The 19,067-nt window shown below is 35.1% G+C and overlaps 1 protein-coding gene across 1 annotated transcript in view; it reads right to left on the bottom strand.

Moving 5' to 3' along the window:
* The window catches only part of FAM189A1 (family with sequence similarity 189 member A1), a 556,488-nt gene that overhangs the window by 213,629 nt on the left and 323,792 nt on the right, over positions 1-19,067 (bottom strand). The window lies entirely within an intron of this gene.

Here is a 19,067-nt window from a genome sequence, read left to right as displayed (position 1 = left end):
GGAGGAAATTTATATATAGAGATGAAATACATTGTCATTCATCAGTTGAAGCATTATAAATTAAATGTTACAACAAGGGGGCCAAAAAAATCTGGAAAAGTGCCTTGGTCAGCAAAACTTTGATTTATATAAGAAGCAAATTAAATATCATGGAGCCACAGTCAGGATTGCACAGGCCTGGCAGCTTCAATATTAAAGGATTGCAAGGCTTGAAATATGATACTCTGGAAGGCAAAGGAGCTTGAATTGCAACCAAGAATCAAGTACCCAGCAAAACTGATAATTCTCTTTCAGGGGAAAAGATGGACATTAAATAAAATAAGGGACTTTCAAGGTTTCTTGATGAAAAGACCAGAAGTGAATAGAAAATTTGATTCCAACATACAAGATTCAAGAGAAGTTTAAAAAGGTAAACAGGGGGGAACAAGTTATTCAATAAGGTTAAACTGTTTACATCCCTACTGAGAACTGTATATGTATTTGGGCAGACAGAAGGATTATACACAGAGGGTATAAATATAAATTGTCTTTGATGTGATGATATAAAGAAAATTAAGGGGTTACAAAAGGAGTTTATGGGGAGAAGAAGAAAGGGGAGGTGGAATGCAGTTAATTATATCATATAAAGAGGTGCAAAAAACCTATTACAATAGAGGGTAGGAAGAGAGGGGTGATCATTATTTCAACCTCACTCTCATCAGATTTGGTTCAAACAGGGAATAATATATACGTTCCTTTGGATAAATAAATTTATCTTATTCTTTAGGGAAGTAAAATGGTAAGGGGAAAGGGGGGGCATTGATAGAAAGGAGGGCAGAAGCAGAGGAGAAAAGGGTAAAGAAAAGGGAGGGGAACTGATAAAATGGAGGGCAGATTGGGGGAGGCAGGGGTAAGAAGCAAAACATTGGTGAGGAGGAATAAAGTGAAAGAAGGGAGGAAAAGTACAAAGGAGGCAAATAGAATGGAGAGAAAAGGACAGTTAGTAATAATAACTGTGAATGTGAATGGGATGAACTCTCCCACAATGTGCTGTTTATAAGAAACACATTTGAAACAGAGATACACACAGAGCAAAGGTAAAAGGCTAGAGCAGAATATATTATGCTTCAGCTGAAGCAAAAAAAGCAGGGGTAGCAATCCTTATCTCAGACAAAGCAAAGGCAAAAATAGATCTCATTAAAAGAGATAAGGAAGGAAACTACATCTTGCTAAAAGGTACAATAGATAATGAAGTAATATCAATACTCAACATGTATGCTCCAAGTGGTATAGCATCCAAATCCTTAGAGAAGTTAAATGAGTTACAATAGGAAATAGACAGCAAAAGTATACTATTGGGGGATCTGAATCTTCCCCTCTCAGAATTAGATAAATCTAGCCACAAAATAAATAAGAAAGAAGTTAAAGAGGTGAATAGAATGTTATAAAAGTTAGATATGATATACATCTTTAGAAAACTAAATGGGGATAGAAAGGAATATACATTTTTCTCAGGAGTACATAGCACATACTCAAAAATTGACCATGTATTTTGGCACAAAAACCTCATAGTCAAATGTAGAAAGGCAGAAAGAGTAAATGCATCCTTCTCAGATCATGATGCAATAAAAATTACATGTAATAAAGAGCCATGGAAAGGTAGACTAAAAATTAGTTGGAAACTAAGTAATTTCATTCTAAAGAATGAGTCAAACAACAAATCATAGAAACAATCAATAACTTCATCCATAAGAATGACAATAATGAGACAATATACCAAAACCTATGGGATGTAGCCAAAGCAGTGCTTAGGGGAAATTTTGTATCTCTAAATTCTTACATGAATACAAAAGAGAAAGAAGAGATCAATGAATTGGGTACGCAACTAAAAAAAACTAGAAAAAGGACAAATTAAAAATCCCCAACTAAACTAAGTTAGAAATCCTGAAAATCAAAAGAGAAATTAATAAAATTGAAAGCAAGAAAATTATAGAATTAATCAATAAAACTAAGAGCTGGTTTTATGAACAAAACAATAAAATAAATAAGCTTTTGGTTAATTTGATTAAAAGAAAGAAGAAAACCAAATTACAAGTATCAAAAATGAAAGGGATGATTTCACCACCAATGAAGTTGAAATTAAAGCAACAATTAGGAAATATTTTTCCCAACTGTATGCCAATAAATTTGACAATCTAAATAAAGTGGATAAATATTTACAAAAAGACAAATTGTCCAGGTTAACTGAAGAGGGAATAAAATACTTAAATAAGCCCACATTAGAAAGAGAAATTGAACAAGCCATTAATGAACTCCCTAAGAAAAAGATGGGTTTACAGGTGAATTCTTCCAAACATTTAAAGAAAAATTAATTCCAATACTATTCAAATTATTTGGAAAAATAGGTGAAGAAGGAGTTCTACCAAATTCCTTTTATGACACAAATATTTTGTTGGTACCAAAACCAGGTAGAGCCAAAACAGAGAAAGAAAATTATAGACCAATTTCCCTAATGAATATCGTTGCAAAAATCTTTAATAAGATATTAGAAAAGAGATTACAACAATTGATGACCAAGATAATACACTATGGCCAGGTGGGATTTATACCAGGAACGCAAGACTGTTTCACCATTAGGAAAACTATCAACATAATCAACCACATCAATAAGAAAACTAACCCAAAACTATGATTATTTCAATAGATGCAGAGAAAGCTTTTGACAAAATACAGCACTCGTTCCTATTTAAAATACTATAGAGCATAGGAGTAAATGGCTCTTTCCTTAAAATAATAAGCAGTATCTACCTAAAACCGTCAGCAAGCTTTATATGTAATGGAGATAAGTTAGAGGCCTTCCCAATAAGATCAGGGGTGAAACAGGAATGTCCATTCTCACCCCTATTATTTAATATTGTACTAGAAATTTTGGCTTTAGCAAAAAAAGAAGAAAAAGGAATTAAAGGAATTAGAATAGGCAAGGAGGAAACAGAACTATCACTCTTTGCAGATGATATGATGGTATACTTAGAAAATCCTAGAGAATCAATTAAAAAATTACTTGAAACAACAACTTTAGCAAAGTTGCAGGATATAAAAAACATCCACACCAATCATCAACATTTCTATACATGACCAACAAAGCTCAGCAGCAAGAGAATGAAAGAGAAATTCCATTTAAAGTAACAGCAGACAATATAAAATATTTGGGAGTCTACTTGCCAAGACAAACCCAGGGACTCTATGAACACAATTACAAAACACTTTTCACACAAATTAAATCAGATCTAAATAATTGGAAAAATATCAATTGCTCATGGATAGGCCGAGCTAATATAGTAAAAATGACATTTCTACATAAATTAATTTACTTATTCAGTGCCATATCAATCAGACTACCTAAAAATTGCTTTGTAGAGCTAGAAGAAATAATGACATAATTCATCTGGAAGAACAAAAGGTCAAGAATAACAAGGGAACTAAAGAAAAAAAATGCACAGGAAGGTGGGCTAGCTGTACCAAATCTGAAGCTTTACTATAAAGCAGCAGTCATCAAAACTATTTGGTACTTGCTAAGAAATAGAGTGATGGAGTAGGTTAGGTGCAGGAGAAACAGTAGTAAATCACTTTAGTAATTTACTGTTTGATAAACGCAAAGACTCCAGATTCTGAGATAGGAACTCAGTATTTGACAAAAACTGCTGGGAAAACTGGGAGATAGTATGGCAGAAATTAGGCATCTTACACCTTATACTAAAATAAGGTCAAAATGTGTACATGATTTAGACATAAAAGGTGGTACCATAGGTAAATTAGGAGAGGAAGGAATAGTTTGTCTCTCACATCTTTGGAAAGGAGAACAGTTTATGACCAAACAAGAGATAGAGAAAATTATGAAATGCAAATTGGATGATTTTGATTACATTAAATTCAAATGTTTTTGTACAAAAAGAAGCAATGCCTCCAAAATTAGAAGGGAGGTAGAAAGCTGGGAAACAATTTTTATAGCCAGTATTTCTGATAAAGGCCTCATTTCTATAATATATGGGGAACTAAATCAAATTTATAAGAATCCAAGTCATTCCCCAATTGAGAAATGGTCAAGGGATATGAACAGGGAATTTTCTGATGAATAAATAAAAGCTATCTATTGTCATATGAAAAAATGCTCTAAATCACTATTGATTAGAAAAATGCAAATTAAAACAACTCTGAGGTACCACCTGACACCTATCAGATTAGCTAAAATGACAAAAAAGGAAAATAATAAATGTTGGAGAAGCTGTGGAAAAATTATAACACTAATGCATTGTTGGTGGAGCTGTGAACTGATCCAACCATTCTGGAAAGCAATTTGGAACTATGCCCAAAGGGCTATGGGGCTGTGCATACCCTTTTACCCAGCAATACCACTATTAGGTCTTTTCCCCAAAGAGATTATAAAAAAGGGAAAAGGATCCACATTACAAAAATATTTTATAGCTGCTCTTTTTGTGGTTGCAAGGAATTGGAAATTGAGTGGATGCCCATCAATTGGGGAATGGCTGAACATGTTGTGGTACATGAATGTAATACAATACTTTTGGGCTGTAAGAAATGATGAGCAGGTAGATTTCAGAGAAACCTGGAAGTACTTACATGAACTGATACTGAGTGAGGTGAGCAGAACCAGGAGAACATTGTACACAGTATCAGCAACATTATGTATGGATCAACTATGATAGATTGACTCTTCTCAGCAATGCAATGGTCCATGATAGTTCCAAAGGACTCATGATGGAAAATGCTCTCCAAATCCAGAAAAAAAGAACTATGCAATCTAGTTGTAGATTGAACCTTACTATTTCTATTTTTTTTTTGTTTTTTCTTTTTTGAGGTTTTTCCTTTTTGATCTGATTCTTCTTTCATAGCATGACTAATGCATATATATGTTTAATGTGATTGAACATATATAATCTATATCAGCTTGGGTAGGGGGAGGGAGGGAGAAAAATTTGAAACTAGAAATATTATAAAAACAAATGTTGAAAACTATCTCTACATGTAACTGGAAAATAATAAAATACTTTTATGAAAAAAAGAACTCACTAGACTCTTCAACAAAAATATAGGAGCAAAGATATCCAATTTTGCAACAGTTATTTGACATTATTCTATAAATGTGAGGAATAATTTAAGACAAAGACATTTAAAATATAGGTTTTGTTGAAAGAAATTATGAATGTGAAAAATTCAGAGAAAAAAAGATATATATTAACTGATGCTGTTAGGGAAGTTGAACAGAGAAAAGAAAATACACTGTGATTAGCATAATGTAAAGAAAAAGAACAGAAAAATGATTATTCTATAATTACAATAACCAAGTATGACCCAGAAAAATTCCTTGAATACACAACATGTAAGGATATATTTATACATGATGGTGATATTAAAACAGATCAAAAAAAATAAAATTTAAAAAGATTTAATTCTGAATACTACATTTAATCATAAGGCAATTTTTTTAATCTTAAATAATTCTGATGAGAACTGAATTTCATCAAATATTGACAAGGCTATGATTAATTTTTCAGAACTATTGATGACATTAAAAATATTAGCCCAATCTTTCAATTTAATTCTTTATAAACATTTCTATTCAGTTTTCTTTGCTTGTGACAATATGCTAATATTTTTATACTATATAATATATGATATTTACAATATAATATATTTAAAATACTCTTTTTTAAAATTTATTTTTCTATTACATGTAAAGATAGTTCTCAAACTTTGTTTATACAAGCTTTCCAATTTCAGATTTTTCTCCCTCCCTGCCCCCTCCCCCAGACAGCAGGCAATCTGATATAGGTTACATATATATACACACACATAATAACATTAATTCTATTTTGGCATTAGTCATGTTATAAGAGAAAAATCAGAGCAATGATGAAAAACCTCAAAATAGAAAAACAACAGCACCAAAAACAAAAGAAATAGTATGGTTCAATCAGCCTCTATACTCCACAACTCCACAGTTCTTTTTTTTTTTTTCCTGGATTTGGAGATCCTCTTCCATCATGAGTCCCCTGGAACTCTTCTGTACCATTGCATTGGTGAGAAGAATCTAGTCCATCACAGTAGATCAACACTCAATGTTGATGATACTGTGTACAATGTTCTTCTGGTTCTGCTCATCTCACTCATCATTAGCCCATGCAAGACCCTCCAGGTTTCTCTGAACTCCTCCTGGTCATCGTTTCTTACAGCAAAATAGCATTCCATTGTATTCATATACCACAACTTGTCCAGCCATTCCCCAATTGATGGGCAACCCCTCAACTTCCAATTCCTTGCCACCACATAAAGAGCAGCTATAAATATTTTTGTACATGTGGGTCCTTTTCCCTTTTCCATGATCTCCTTGGGACAAAGACCCAAAAGTGGTATTGCTGGGTCAAAGGGTATGCACAGCTTTATAGCCCTTTGGGCATAATTCCAAATTGCTCTCCAGAATGGCTGGATCAGTTCACACCTCCACCAACAATGCATTAGTGTTCCAATTTTCCCACAGCTTCTCTAACATTTATTATTTTCCTTTTCTGTCATTTTAGCCAATCTGATAGGTGTCAGGTGGTACCTCAGAGTTGTTTTAATTTGCATCTCTCTAATCAATAGTGATTTAGAGCATTTTTTCATATGGGAATAGATAGTTTTGGTTTCTTCATCAGAAAACTGCCTGTTCCTATCCTTTGACCATTTCTCAATTGGGGAATGACTTGGATTCTTATAAATTTGATTTAGTTCCCTATATATTTTAGAGATGAGGCCTTTATCAGAATTACTGGCCACAAAAATTGTTTCCCAGCTTTCTGCCTCCCTTCTAATTTTGGATGCATTTCTTCTGTTTGTACAAAAATTTTTTAATTTAATGTAATCAAAATCATCCATTTTGCATTTTATACTATACTCTATCTCTTGTTTGGTCATAAACTGTTTTCCTTTCCAGAGATCTGATAGACTATCCCTTTCTCTCCTAATTTACCTATGGTATCACCTCTTATGTCTAAATCATGTATCCATTTTGACCTTATTTTAGTATAAGGTGTAAGATGTTGGTCTATGCCTAATTTCTGCCATACTATCTTCCAGTTTTCCCAGCAGTTTTTGTCAGATACTGAGTTCCTATCCCAGAAGCTGCAGTCTTTGAGTTTATCAAACACTACATTACTAGTGTCATTTGCTACTGCGTTTCCTGTGCCTAGCCTATTCCATTGATCTACCACTCTATTTTTTAGCCAGTACCAGATAGTTTTGATGAATTCAGCTTTATAGTAAAGCTCCAGGTTTGGTACTGATAACCCACCTTCCTTTGAATTTTTTTTTCATTATTTCCCTGGATATTCTTGATTTTTTGTTTTTCCAGATGAATTTTATTATTTTTTCTAGCTCTATAAAATAGTTTTTAGGTAGTCTGATTGGTATGGTACTGAATATGTAAATTAATTTAGCCAGTATTGTCATTTTTACTATATTAGCTCTGCCTATCCATGAGCAATTGATATCTTTCCAATTCTTTAGATCTGATTTGATTTGTGTGAAGAGTGTTTGGTAGTTGTGTTCACAGAGCTCCTGGGTTTGTCTTGGCAAGTAGACTCCCAAGTATTTTATATTATCTACCGTTACTTTAAATGGAATTTCTCTTGCTATCTCTTGCTGCTGGACTTTGTTGGTCATGTATAGAAATGCTGATGATTTATGTGGATTTATTTTATATCCTGCGACTTTGCTAAAGTTTTTAATTGTTTCAAGTAATTTTTGAGTTGATTCTCTAGGATTCTCTAAGTATACCATCATAACATCTGGAAAGAGTGATAGTTTTGTTTCCTTCTTGCCTATTCTAATTCCTTTAATTCCTTACTCTTCTCTGATTGCTAAAACTAACATTTCTAGGACAATATTAAATAACAGGGGTGATAATGGACATCCCTGTTTCGCCCCTGATCTTATTGGGAAGGCCTCTAATTTATCTCCATTGCATATAATACTTGCTGATGGCTTTAGGTAGATACTGTTTATTATTTTAAGGAAAGCTCCACCTATTCCTAAACTCTCTAGTGTTTTTATTAGGAATGGGTGCTGTATTTTGTTAAAAGCTTTCTCTGCATCTATTGAAATAATCATATGATTTTGGTTGGTTTTCTTATTGATGTGGTTGATTATGTTAATAGTTTACCTAATGTTGAACCAGCCCTGCATTCCTGGTATAAATCCCACCTGGTCATAGTGTATTATCCTGGTGATCACTTGTTGTAATCTCCTTGCTAATATCTTATTTAAGATTTTAGCATCAATATTCATTAGGGAAATTGGTCTATAATTTTCTTTCTCTGTTTTTGTTTTGCCTGGTTTTGGTATCACCACCATATTTGTGTCATAAAACGAATTTGGTAGAACTCCTTCACTTATTTTTACAAATAATTTGTATAATGTTGGAATTAATTGTTCTTTAAATGTTTGGTAAAATTCACCCATAAACCCATCTGGCCCTGGGGATTTTTTCTTAGGGAGTTCATTACTGGCTTGTTCCATTTCTTTTTCTAATATGGGTTTATTTAGGGATTTTATTTCCTCTTCAGTTAACCTGGGCAGTTTGTATTTTTGTAGATATTCATGCATTTCATTTATATTGTCAAATTTATTGGCATACAGTTGGGCAAAATAATTCCTAATTATTGATTTAATTTCCACTTCATTGGTGGTAACATCACCCTTTTCATTTTTGATACTGGTGATTTGGTTTTCTTCTTTCTTTTTTTTAATCAAATTAACCAATATTTTATCTATTTTATTGTTTTTTTCATAAATCCAGCTCTTGGTTTTATTGATTAATTCTATAGTTTTCTTGCTTTCAATTTTTTTAATTTCTCCTTTAATTTTTAGGATTTCTAGTTTAGTATCTAATTGGGGATTTCTAATTTCTTCTTTTTCTGGCTTTTTAAATTGCATGCCCAATTCATTAATCTCCTCTTTCTCTTTTTTATTCATGTAAGCATTTAGAGCTATAAATTTTCCCCTAAGCACTGCTTTGTCTGCATCCCATAGATTTTGATATGTTGTCTCATTATTGTCATTCTCTTGGATATAGTTATTGATTGTTTCTATGATTTGTTGTTTGGCCCATTCATTCTTTAGAATGATATTATGTAGTTTCCACTTGATTTTCATTCTACTTTTTCCTGGCTCTTTCTTACTTGTAATTTTTATTGCATCATGATCTGAGAAGGATGCATTTACTATTTCTGCCTTTCTACATTTGACTATGATGTTTTTGTACCCTAATACATGGTCAATTTTTGAAAATGTGCCATGTACTGCTAAGAAAAAGGTATATTCCTTTCTATCCCCATTCAATTTTCTCTAGACATCTATCATGTCTAACTTTTCTAGTAATCTATTCACCTCTTTCACTTCTTTCTTATTTATTTTTTGGCTAGATTTATCCAATTCTGAGAGGGGGAGATTCAGATCCCCAACTAGTATAGTATTACTGTCTAATTCTTCTTGTAACTCATTTAACTTCTCCTCTAAGAACTTGGATGCTATAGTACTTGGCGCATACATATTTAATGTTGATATTACTTCATTATCTATAGTACCTTTTAGCAAGATGTAATTTCCTTCCTTATCTCTTTTAATGAGATCTATTTTTGCTTGTGCTTTGTCTGAGATAAGGACTGCTACCCCTGCTTTTTTTACTTTAGCTGAAGCATAACATATTCTGCTCCAGCCTTTTACCTTTATTCTGTGTGTATCTCTCTGCTTCAAATGTGTTTCTTGTAAACAGCATATTTTAGGATTCTGGTTTTTAATCCACTCTGCAATTCACTTCTGTTTTATAGCAGAATTCATCCCATTCACATTCACAGTTATTATTACTGACTGTCTATTCCCCTCCATTTTATTTACCCCCTTTGTACTTTTCCCCACTTCTTTCCTCCTCACTGACGTTTTACTTCTTACCCCTGCCTCCCCCTATCTGCTCTCCTTTTTTATCACTCCCTCTCTTTTCTTTACCCCTTTCTCCCTTGCTTTTGTCCTTCCTTCTATCAGTCCCCCCCTTTCCCTTCCCCTTTTGCTTCCCTAAAGAATGTGCTGTTTCTTTATCCCAATGAACATATATGTTATTCCTTCTTTGAATCAAATCTAATGAGATTAGGGTTGAAACAATGTTCACCCCTCCTTTCTTTCCCTCTATTGTAATAGGTTTGCTTTTTTTTTCACCTCTTCATATGATATAATTCATCCCATTCCACCTCCCCTTTCCTTTACTCCCCTTAGACTCCCTTTTTAACCCCTTATTTTTTTTTTGTATCATCACATCAAAGACTATATTTATACCCTCTATGTAAACTCCTTCTCTCTGCCCAAATACATTTACAGTTCTTAAGAGTTATGAGTATTATCTTCCCGTTTAGGGATATAAGCAGTTTAACCTAATTGAGTAACCTTTTTTTTCCCCCTCTGTATACCTTTTTAAACTTCTCTTAAGTCTTGTATGTTAATATCAAATTTTCTATTCAGTTCTGGTCCTTTCATCAGGAAAGATTGAAAGTCTCCAATGTCATTAAATGTCCATCTTTTCCCCTGAAAGAGAATGCACATTTTTGCTGGGTAATAGATTCTTGGCTGCAATCCAAGCTCCTTTGCCTTCCGGAATATCATATTCCAAGTCTTGCAGTCCTTTAATTTTGAAGCTGCCAGGTCCTGAGCAATCCTGACTGTGGCTCCATGATATTTAAATTGCTTCTTTCTGGCTGCTTGGAGTATTTTCTCCTTCATCTGATAATTCTGGAATTTGGCTATAATATTCCTTGGAGTTTTCCTTTTGGGGTCTCTTTCAGGAGGTGTTCGGTGGATTCTTTCAATGATGATTTTATCCTCTGATTCTATGATATCAGGGCAGTTCTCCTTAATAATTTCCTGGAATATGGTATCTAGATTCTTTTTCTGGCAGACCAATGGTTCTCAAATTGTCTCTCCTCGATCTGTTTTCCAGATCAGTTGTCTTTCCAATGAGGTATTTCACATTTTCTTCTATTTTTTCATTCTTTTGATTCTGCTAGACTGATTCCTGGTGTCTCATGGATTCATTATCTTCCAACTGACCAATTTTAATTTTTAAGGCATTGTTTTCTTCAGTGAGATTATGCACCTTTTTTTCCATTTGGCCAAGTGAATTTTTTAAGGCATTGTTTTCTTCAGTGAAATTATGCTCTTTTTTTTCAATTTGGCCAGTCAATTTTTGTGCTTCCTTTTCCAAGCTGCTGATTCTTTTTTCATAGTTTTCTTGTTTTGCTTTCATTTCTCTCCCCGTTTTTTCTTCTACCTATCTCAATTGATTTTTAAAATCCTTTTTGAGCTCTTCCAGGAAGGCTTTTTATTCTTGAGACCAATTCACCTTCCCTCGTGAGGCTTTGCATATAGGCAATTTGAGGGTATTGTCTTCATCTGAGTTTGCGTTAGCTTCTTCTCTATTGATACAGAAGCTCTCAATGGAGAGGGCTCTTTTTTGCTTCTTACTCATTATTGCAGCTTATTTATTTATTTTTTAAGTTGAGGTCTGCTCTGGGGGCATCAGGGTCCCTGTTTTGGGCTTCTTGTGCAGGGGTATAGGTGCTGTGTGACTGGCTTTTTACTCTGAGGCCTTTATAGTGTGTGCAGTTCGCCCCCCTGCACTTCCTGTCTGAGCGCTTGGCCAGGCGCCCGATCCCAGCATCCGATCCCGTCTGGCCCATTCGTGGCCCTCCCAGCCGGTGCAGGTAGGTTTTCCACTGTCCTTCTTGGCCACCAGATTTTTGAGCCAGGTTCCAGAGGCCTCAGTTGTTCTGCTGTGGCCTGCAGCTCCCGCTGACTTTTCCCGACCCCCTTGGCACTGGGCTGCTGCCCTGCACTGGGCCTCCCTTTTGCCCGAGTCAGACCGATCTTTTCCTGAAGTCTTCTTAATTATCTCTGGTTGGAAAACTGTGTCTCTCTGTCTCTTTGCAGGTTCTGTAGTTTCAGAGTCTGTCCAGAGGCTTGATTTTATGTTCTTTTTGAGGGAATAGAAGGAGAGCTTAGGCAGCTTGCTGCTTCCTCTCTGCCATCTTGGCTCCACCCCCCAAATATTCTTTTTTTGTAAAGCCATTCTAAAGTAACTTTTCTTTTAATTAGGAAATAAATTCCACTTTAATATAGTTAATGCTAATTTTGATTTCTTCTACCAGTTTTTATTAATTTTTTTTAGAAATGAATATACAATTATAAATTGTCAAAAGACCTAGAAAGGTAGTTTTTAGAAGAAAAAAAAATCTAAGCTATCAAAAGCCATATCAAAAATTCTCCCAATAACTAATAATTAGAGAAATCATGCACATATACTCCCTCCACTTTAGTCTTGGCTTATAGCCTTTTCAAGATAAGGATTCAATGATATGAAAAGATGGAAAAAGTTCAGAGATGCTAGGGAAAGATAGACACAACAACAGTGTTGGTAGAGCTGTGAATTGGTCCAAACATTTTTGGAAAAAAAATAGGATTATATTCCACAAGAGTGTAGCACAATCCCATCAGTGTGGTAGTTGACCTTGATGCCATGTTTGTCCTTATTGAAGGTGTCTGACAACATTGCTGAAAACACCATGCTCAAAAGCATAGGAGTAAGCACACAGCATTGTTTTACTCTACTGGTAACTGGGAACAGAGGAGAGCATTTTCTCTCATACAGAACCCAAGCAAGCATGCTATCATTAAATTAATGTACAATACTGACTAACTTCTCTGGGCAACCAAATTTTGACATAATTTTTAATTGTGTATTTAATGCAGCTTCTGAGGCAGAGATGCAACAAAGTATGATCCAGTTCTCTGCTGCTTGTGATAATTTTGTCCTAACAAATAATACCAGGATAATGTAGGTCCTTCATCAGCCAGCATCACAGCATGTATACGTGGAACCATCAGTTACAGCAAAAGGAGAAGTTTTGAATACTATGAATAAGTTCACTTACTTTGGCAGTATACTTTCCAATGATGTACACATTGACAATGAGGTTGACGCATGTATTGCCAGAGCTAGTTCAGCATTTGGGAGGCTCCAAAGGAAAGTGTGGGAGAAAAGAGTTATGAGACTGACTACCAAACTGAAGGTCTACAAACCCTAACCCTAACCCCCTCTATACTAGACTACTTCACTTAGTGATCTCAGCAGCTACCATGGATTTAATTACCATCTCTATGCTGATAACTCTCAAATTTATCTTTAGAAATCCCAAAGTGGGTGTTCAGTAGATAACTTAAAATTCAATGTATCCAACACAGAATTCATTATCTTTCCCCCTAAATGCTCCCTCTCCTGATACCTTCCCTATTAATGAAGAGATCCTCCCAGTCTCTCAGGCTCACACCTGTGAGTCATGTTGGATTCCTCACTATGTTACAGTCCCTTAACCCCCATATCCAAGCTGTTGTCAAGCCCTGTCAATTTTGCCTTTGCAATATCTCTTGAAATGCTCCCTTATCTCCTCTGACACGTCTATTGATGCAGACCCTTGGAACCTCATGCCTAAACTATTACAATAACTTGCTGATAGGTCTGGCTACCTCATGTTTCTCTCCACACCAATTTTCCCCAAAATCAGGTCTAATCATATTACCCTCTATACTCAATTAACTTCAGTGGCCTCCTATTGCTTCCAGAATCAAATACAAAATGCTGTTTGGCACTCAAAGCACTTTATACCCTACCCCTTTCTACTTTTTCAATCTTATACCTTATTCCCTAACATGTACTCTTTGATCCACTGACACTAGCCTCCTGACTGCAAGCATTTTCTCTGGCTGTACCCCTACCCCACCCCCATGCCTGTAATGTACTCCCTCCTCTGCACCAACTACTGACCTTCCTGGCTTCCTTTAAATCTAATACAATAAACATTTATTAAGAACTTACTATGTGTCAGGCACTGTGCTAAGCATTGGGGGTACTATGCTAATCCCACCTCCTACATGAAGTCTTCCCCAACTCATCTTAATTTTATCAGCTTCACTTTGTTAATTACTTCCTATTTATTCTAAACACGGCTTATTTTGTATATGTTTATTTGTATATTATCTTCCCCATTAGATTATAAGTTATTTGAGGACAGGGGCTGTCTTTAGTCTCTTTTTGTATCCCCAGCATATAGCACAGTGCCTGGCACACAGTAGGCTTTTAATAAATGAGATGGGGGGGTGCAAATTAGAAAGTCTTTAGAAAAAATACGACAAAAAGATGCAGTGTATCCTTTTGTAGGCATCAGGGATAGTGCTGAGGTCAAAATGAAATTCAATCCCTTTGTGAAATCTGATAAAAACATGAACTAAAAGAAGCATTACAATTCCCTTTCTCATATGAGGAGGATCATTTAAGCTGAGCCATAAATTCAAAGTCTGTTACATGGCTAACTTGAAAAGACAATGAAGTTCAGGTTATTTGGAGACACTAGAAAGTTTAAGAAACTGGCAATAATAATCTGGATTTATAGAAAGAAATATGTTATCTAGAATGAGGATGCACAGTGTAAGAAATCTAATGGTACAACTGTCCATGTGGGAATTAAGGACAGAAAAGTAGTTATCGCAAGACTAATTGGACAAAGTTCACAAAAAATATCTTTGAACAAAAAGTCAATCTCATCAAATAGAAAAAGCAAAGCACAAACAGAAGGGAAAATTTTGAGAAAGTGTAAGAGTTAAAATTATGTGGCTATAATTAAATTGCTAGAATGAGGAAAAAAAAAAAGCAGAGTGCTATAAAGAACTTAAGGTTGAGAATCAGAAAACCTACTTCCCCTGACACTGACTAGCTGTATAGTCAAAGCTATACATATTCAGAAAGGTCCTTTAACCTCGTTATGGTTGGTTCCTTAGAAATCTAAGACTATGATGGCTTAGTTAGAGACACTAGAAAGTCAAATTAAAAATTAATCAACTGGGTGACATGAACAGCAAAATGGAGGACTAAACATTGTCTCTGCTCCTCATGATCTCTCCAACTTCTTCCCAATAGTAATTATATGCCAAATACAAAACAATTTTAGCTGTTTCCATGGTTTAGGACATCTAGGATCCAAAAGAATGTTAAATAAACAAACAAGTCATAAACTGATGATGATCATGGGGCAAAAGAAAAGACTGAAATTACCAATCTCAGGAAGAAAAACAACAACACAAAAACTTTGAAGATAAGAAGACAAGCCATAAAGGGAAAACATTACAACAGAAAGAAATATGCCCTCTAGATCTAGTAAACTGGATCAGGCATCCATGAATAGATATTGCAATACACAGTGATTCAACACTTGATGTTGTAGAGGACCTTGTGGAAAGTACGTAGAACATGCAAATGTCAGAGAGGACACTGACCCATTATAGGCCCCATTCCCCATGTTAGAATATGCATCCCACAACTGATCTATAATGTCCCCTGGATATCTTTGCACCCTGCACAATTTTGGGGGGAAACTTGCCATTGCAGACTGCAGTTTTTTTTTTAATTTTGCCCATAATTTTTCCTGTGTAGGCCATAAATTCTAATCTCATAATTCTAATTTTGGCAAGTGCCCACAAAGGAAAAAAAAGAGAAAATAATAGATTGGAAGTGCAAATATAGAGAAGGCAAGGACAATATAAAAGAGGAACAAAAAATAATAATATTAAATAAATTAAACAATAACATTAAAAGACAATATGAGGAGCAGCTAGATGGAGCAGTGGATAGAACACTGGCCCTGGAGTCAGGAGTACCTGAGTTGAAATCTAGCCAAAGACACTTGACACATACTAGCTGTGTGACCCTGGGCAAGTCAACCCCAATTGCCTCATCAAAAAGAGACAATATGCTCACTATGCAAGTAAAAGATATTGATTTTGAATACAGAAATGCATAAAGACAACCTAAGGATCATTGGTATCCTAGAAGAACACAGCAGGACAAAAAGACCATAGTTCAGAAGATAAGAGAATAAAACTGCCTAGAACTTCTGAACACAGAAATTGAAATACCAATTTTAAAATTTAATATATCACTTCTAGAAGGAAAAAAAACCAATGATGCAAACTCCATGATATATAGTGGTTAAATTGAACAATTTAATCCAGAAACAACAAGTTCTGCAACCCATTAGGAGAAATACCTTCAAATATAAAGGAAAGGAAATTTGAATAACATAAGACTATTCTATACCCACCAGAAAATGTAGGAGGGAATGGAATAATGTGTTCTGAAGAGCAATGGAATTCAGGATAGATGCCAGGGTGACCTACTCTGCAAATCAGAGCTTAACTATAAATGAAAAAGGGTGAATGTTCAATAATAAAGAGGCATTTGAACTATTTTTAGAAAGGAAACCAGAAATGAAGAGGATATTTTTACATCTTAAACATCCCAAAGAAATAAAAATGCAGGAAAAATGAATAAATGCAGTTGTCAAGGACAGCAGTAGCAACGTAGTGACAACAGAAAGACTTCTTTCTAAATGTGCACAAGGAGACAGGTGTAAAGGTGTTCAAGGTAATAGTGAAGAGTCACACATTGGGCATTATGGATAGAAGCTGGCAACACTGCCTACAAATGTACCAATTTTTTAATGCAACTACATTACAACATGGGAGGGCATATGAAATGGAGGGAAGAGGAAAAAAGTATGGATAGAAATGTGTGATGTGCGGGGGTCTAATTAAGGGTTAGTAATGAGGGGAAATATTTCTGTGCTCTCTGAAAGAGAAGAGCCTTCAATGCAATGTGTAAGGAATAGTGGGGAGATTGAAAATGGGGGTAGGAAGAAGGCCTTGCTTTAATGGTGGGAGGGGCTTCCCCTGATGAATGTTTCCCTGAGTGAAGAGAGATTGTAAAAAGAGCTGGGAACCTTATACTGGGTGTGGCCTGGGGGATTCTTACAAAGTCTACTCATACTATAGGGTGGGGAAGGAGTGAAATTCATCAGGGCAACTGGCGCTTGGGAGAGTGGGAAAGCATGAATCCAAGGAGATTTTGAAGCAAATGGGGGTGGGGGGGTTTGGAGAAAGTAACCAGGGGAAGGTATAGATCAGTGGTGGATATATACTCTAACATGACAAAGGAGGCCTACAATGGCTCAGTGTCCTTTCTGACATTTGCAATAATTGGCATTGTTATGGGAGTGAGACATGATAGAAAAAAGGAATCCATGGGGTAAGCTCATGGATGGAAGTGGAAAGTCTAGAATGGATACCTTGGAAGCTATGATTGCATGAGGAATACAGAGAATAAAGAAATTGGATAATTATAGGCTTTATGAATCAGAGAATGGGGGTCTTGAATACATTGAAATAGAGGATGGATAATTAAAAGAGAATTTTTTTTTTTTAGAAAGGAGCACAACTGTGGAATCTGGATACAGTTTGAAGCATGCTGTTTCTACTTTTTTTGTTTTTATTTTTTGTTTTTTGAGGTTTTTCCCTTTTGTTCTGATTCTGCTTTCACAACATAACTAATGCAGAAATATGGTTGCTATGATTGTACACATATAACCTATATCAGATTGCTTACTGCCTTGGGGAGGGGGCAGGGAAGGAAAGGAGGGAGAAAAATTTGAAACTAGAAATCTTATAAAAACAAATATTGAAAATGATCTCTACAGGTAATTAGAAAATAATAAAATACTTTTATGATTTAAAAAGAGAAAATGGCACAAAAATGTAATTTAAAAACTGATGAACAAGACTAGTTGAAAAGAGAAGAAAGGAAGGGGGGGATATACTTCATTGAGAAGAAAAAGCAGGGGAAAGGATTATATAACCAGATAAAAGTAGGAGAGCTAAAGTAAAACCCCCAAAGGAAATAATAACAAATGAAAGCAGGGGATTAGGGATGAGAAAAAGAGAGGCTATGGGATCAAGGTCAACATAATCAATCAATAAAAATTTATCAAGTATCTACTTAGCTGGGCACTATGCTAAACACTTTCCTGCTGTCCTTTGTCCTACATTCTCAAAGAGAACTAATGACATCAGGAGGGTGATGTCTTGACTTGCAAGTGAATTGGATTTAAGTAAGGTAGGGCTGTGAAAAGTCTTCAGCCTCACTCTCTCCTCCAGGGTCATCTGAGTCCAATGGCAAGCCATAGGTCAGAAAGACTGGAGATGACCCCAGATGTAGCTGGAGACCTTGGCCTTTTTTAGCTAAGGTCTTTCCCAAGTCTCAGTCTGTATGGAGAAACATTCATTCAGTGATTTAAGGTTGCCTACAAATAAAAAATATTCCCTGCCCCCAAGGGATTTGTAGTCTAATAGAGGAGACAACAAACAAATATATACAGGATAAACAGGAAATAACAGAGGGAAAGTACTAGAATTAGGAGGGGGTTAAACCTAACTCTCACGGCTTTAAATGTGAATGGATTAAAATATCCATGAAAATGAAGAAGTGACAAATTTCATAATAAAACAAAACCCTACTCTCTTTTGCTTACAAGAAACACACAAAACAAGGATATAAATAAAATAGATGAAATGGAAAAATGTTTTACTATGCATTATGTCAATCTGAAAAAGCAAAAGTTACTATTATTCTGACAAAGTGGAAAAAATACTCAAAAGTTACAAAGGAATAAACAAAGGAACTATATTATTCTGAAAGGAATCCTAAAGAACAATATGAACAATCAACTTTTATGCTCCAAATGCCTTAACATTCAAATTCATAAAGGAACTATTATATGAGTTACAAGAAGACATAGAAAGTAACAATAGTGACAAAAGACTTCAATACCCCTCTCTGTTTTGGAAAAGTCTAAGAAAAAAGGGGGTAGCTAAGTAGTACAATGGATAGAGTACCAGACCTGGAGTCAGGAAGACTCATCTTCTTGAACTCAGATATGGCTTCACTTGTTAACTATGTGACCCTGAATCACTTAACACAGCTTGCCTCAATTTTTTCATCTGTAAAATAAACTGGAGAAGAAAATGGCAAACCACTCCACTATCTTTCTTCTCCAGTTTATTTTACCCCAAATGGAGTCACAAAGAGTTAGATACAACTAAAAGCA

The sequence above is a fragment of the Dromiciops gliroides genome, chromosome 2 (genome assembly GCF_019393635.1).
Source record: "Dromiciops gliroides isolate mDroGli1 chromosome 2, mDroGli1.pri, whole genome shotgun sequence".
Lineage (NCBI taxonomy): Eukaryota > Metazoa > Chordata > Mammalia > Microbiotheria > Microbiotheriidae > Dromiciops > Dromiciops gliroides.
This window is presented reverse-complemented; position numbering and strand designations above follow the sequence as displayed.